General features: G+C 41.3%; 1 pseudogene; it reads left to right on the forward strand.

The window, feature by feature from the left end:
- The first annotated feature begins 2609 nt into the window (after nucleotides 1–2609).
- Nucleotides 2610–3446, forward strand: LOC136384146 (voltage-gated hydrogen channel 1 pseudogene; annotated as a pseudogene).
- Nucleotides 3447–4075: the final 629 nt, after the last annotated feature.

The raw sequence follows: 4075 nt of genomic DNA on the forward strand, positions 1-4075 counted from the left end.
TCTTTTCTTTTTTTTTCATATATATTTTTTCAGCCCCAGGAGAGTGGTTACCAATAAGGACTTGTGCATTGTCTCTTTAAGAGGTTGTCTGTGTCTAGTGGACAGAATCTCTGCTCATTTTCACAGCCAGATGTGATGTGGGTGACTCTTCTCCATTCTGGTCCAGTGGTCCCTCATCTATTTCAAGGGTTAGGTGCCATAACCCCCCTCCATAGACAAAAATCCACGAAGTAGCAACCTTATATTTTATTATTTATATATATTTTAAGGCTTAATAAACCCTCCCTACACTCTTATAAACCTTTCCCACACTCTTATAAACACTTCTTATGCTCTTAAACACTTTTACACTCTTAAACCTACGTAATTTTAACAACATATAAAATTCTATATAAGTACTCATCAGTGAATACTAATATATTTTAATTAATATTTTTTATATTGTTTTCAATTATATAGGCTGGAAAATGCTTATTTTACCAGAAAATAATTAAAATAATAAATATATAAAAATAACTATATACCACAAAATCCCGTGATATAGTGAAAAATCTGCGATACAAAATTAGATATATACAATTTAAAAATCTGCAATACAGTGAGACCATGAAAAGTGAACCACGATGTGGCGAGGGTTGACTGTACTCTGGGCTGGGGAGCTCATCACAGGGTTGAGATCTTACACTCCTACAGGGGAGTCTTTGCAGCCTAGATATCCAGTGATGGGATTCAGCTGGTTCACACTGGTTCTGAAGAACCAATACTTAATTTTTTTGTTGAGTTCAGCAAACCAGTTGTTAAAATGGCACTTGTAATTAGGGTTCTCTCTAAGGTGGGTACCTGGGAATGTAAATCACAAATTTATATACTTTAATCTTTTTTAATGTTCATCTGCACAATAGCATATTCTAAGCACCCATAGTAATGTTCATTCTGTCCATAGGTGAAAATAATTTGACGGAACTATGCTTGTAATATTTATTTATTCATTTCATAAAACTCATTATACCTTTGATAAAATACTATATTTTAATTTCCTCACAATTATTACTTCAGTAAACAAACATATAATGTAAAGAGAAAAAGTGCCAAACAACCCGGGGGTGATAAGCTGTCATTAGAAATATCTTAAATAACAGTTTTATCATTTTTTGTCAGGTATTTAATATTTTTTCATTGTTTTAAAACTCTTTCTTATAACATAGTCTAGTTTTGTGTACCTCTTTTATTGTTCTTATTTAAATATTAAATGCATGAAATAATAAATTACCTTTTGGTATATCACTTTTTATACTTAAAATGATCATGAGGGCAGAGAACCGGTTGTTAAATTATTTGAATCCCATCACTAGAGATATCTGTCTGGAACCTTAGCTGCTGCCTGTGGGAGCTGGACCAGCCCTTTCTGTGTCTCCACTCTTCCTACCAGTGGATGTGGCTTCTATAAATCCTTGGTTATACGACTTCTGTTCAGCTAATCTCCAGTAGGTTATTCAAACTGATTGTTCATATTTTAATGGTAATTTCAGTTTGGTCTTGTGAAGAGGTGAGAGTAGCTTCTACCTACTCCATGCTAATCTGAATTATTCTCCTGGTTCATCAGTTTTAGAAGCAGAGATTAAAACATAAATGTTTCCCATGAAGTGTTATATCTGGCCACTTAATAATATCAATGACTTTTTAACATTTTCATAGTAGTTGTAAAATTTTTGTGGCAATCTTTCTTATATTTTTATGCCTTTCTTCCCCTTAGACCAAAATGTCTTAAACATTTGAACATTAGTGGCAACTAGCAAAGATAATCAACTCCTATTTAAATCTTCTCATCAAAAGTGGCAAAGCATAAGAATTTGAGTTTTAAAAAAACTTGAGTGTAAATTTTGATGTCTAAATAACTTTGGGAAGTAGGTCTAGTTACTTAGACTCTCTGAGCTTTCAGTTTTTAAATTTTGTCAAAATGTGGATAAGAATATTTACTATGCATTACTTAAGTGAGAATTCAGTATTATGAAATGGACAAATGAAGATGATACAGCACGTATTATATAGTATTTGTTCAACTAAAAATGAAAGGCTTCTCCTTATAACTAGAAACATCCCCAGAAGTGAGTTCCTTTTACTGCTGCCTAATGAACATAAAGATGTCAGTGAAACATAAGGACAATCAAGAATATATATAGAAAAGTCTTCACAAAACTGTAAAGAGAGCAGAGTGTGTATTTTACCCCCAACATCATGATGATCATATAGGCAGATAATATGGTCTAATATCTTTATGCTAAATATTAGAGGCAACACTGCATTATGAGTTCTGAAATATTTATATATTTAAAATCTTTAGCTAGAACTCAAGAGGGAGACTGACAAACAGTCAAGAACAAGTCCAGGAGGTCCCAGACACAGGCCGGAGTCTGAGAAGAGAGGGCGCTGAACTGGCCGGGAGGGGGCAGGGACAGGGGCCGGTGGCCTGGGCAGGACCCGTGCTGGCGGTTGCGGGGGGGGGGGGGTGCAGGCGAGCGGACCGCAGGGGGTAGAAACAAAGACTCAAAGGGTCCAAGCCACTTGCCTTGGGTCACAGAACAGATACCCAGATCCGGAGAGACAGGAAAATGGCCACCGGGGATGAAAAGTCAGCCGCCCGCAGGGCCACGGTGGCTCCGGCCATGAAGGTGAGCAAGTTCCTGAGGCACTTCAGCATCGCTGGGGATGACCTCCAGGCCTGGCAGGTCAACTACGAGAAATGGGAGCTTGAAGAAGAAGTGGAGGAGGACGAGGAGCTGTGGCCATCAACGACAACCTCGGACCTGGAGGACAGAGCTTCCGGCCAGACTGCGGCCCCCGGCCCCGCACCCGGGCGCCCCGCACCCGGGTGCCGCCTACACGTGAGGACGGCGTTGCGGAAGCTCTTCAGGACGCACAAGTTTCAGGTCCTCATCATCTGCCTGGTGATTCTGGACGCCCTCCTGGTGCTGTTCGACCTCCTGCTGGACATGGAGATCATCCAGCCCGACAAGAATAACTATGCTGCCAGTGTGACCCGCTACGTGGGCATTACCATCTTGACCTTCTTTATGATAGAGGTTTATTCTAAAATATATGTTTTCCGCTTGGAGTTCTTCCAGCACAAGTTTGAAATCCTGGACTGCATCATTGTCACGATTTCGTTCATCCTTGAGGCGAGCCTCCTCCTGTTCCGGAAACACAAGTTTGAGCCTCTCAGCCTGTTGATTCTGTTCCGCCTGTGGCGGGTGGCCCGCATCATCAACGGGATCATTATGTCGGTTATGACACACTCAGTGCAGCAACTGTTAAGGTTAAAACATAGGATTGTCCAGCTGGCCACCAAGATCCACCACCTTGAGCTCAGGTGCTCTGAGAAGGAGCAGGAAATCAGAAGACTTCAGGAGATCCTGAGAGAGCGCGGACTTGTTGGGGAGGGGAGCTAGAGGCCACCTGTTCCCCTCTCTAGAGGAGACCCTGCCTCAGACTACATGTTTTTCCAGCTTCAACAGCTTGAAACTTCTCTGTGCAATCCATACCAGCCCCGCAGCTGGAGAGCTAGCTAGTGACAGTGCCTGGGACAGAAACGTCAGTTGGACAACCACCTCTCCTGGGTCCGTCCGCAGGACAGGGTGGGTTTGATGCCTTTGCCTCCCTGTCATCCAGCTCAGATTCTAGAGGGACAGTCTTTTGGAAGGCTCTATCTCTTCCTTGGTGTGACCGAGAGCTTCCTATCCCATTCTCACCTGCTTTGTATCACACAGGTATCAAGCTATTTTCTCATATCAAACTCTTGCTTAAAAATGTATCACAATACTGGACAATATAAAATTGAATATAAAATTTAATCTCATCCAATGTACAGTTTTCACATTTTCCGTGGATACTGAGGCATCTTTTCATATGACCACGATGAGAGACAAAAGAAATAAAAAGGGAGCTACCTTAGCTACCAGACCATTCTAGAAAAGCCCTTTATATTTCCAAGCTGTCCCGAACAGCTTATCTTCTGGCAGTTTCCCTGGAGAGTGTTCTCAGGTACCCAGCCCGTCCTCTGCATCATCCAGCTCCTACA

Source organism: Saccopteryx leptura, chromosome 12 (genome assembly GCF_036850995.1).
Source record: "Saccopteryx leptura isolate mSacLep1 chromosome 12, mSacLep1_pri_phased_curated, whole genome shotgun sequence".
Lineage (NCBI taxonomy): Eukaryota > Metazoa > Chordata > Mammalia > Chiroptera > Emballonuridae > Saccopteryx > Saccopteryx leptura.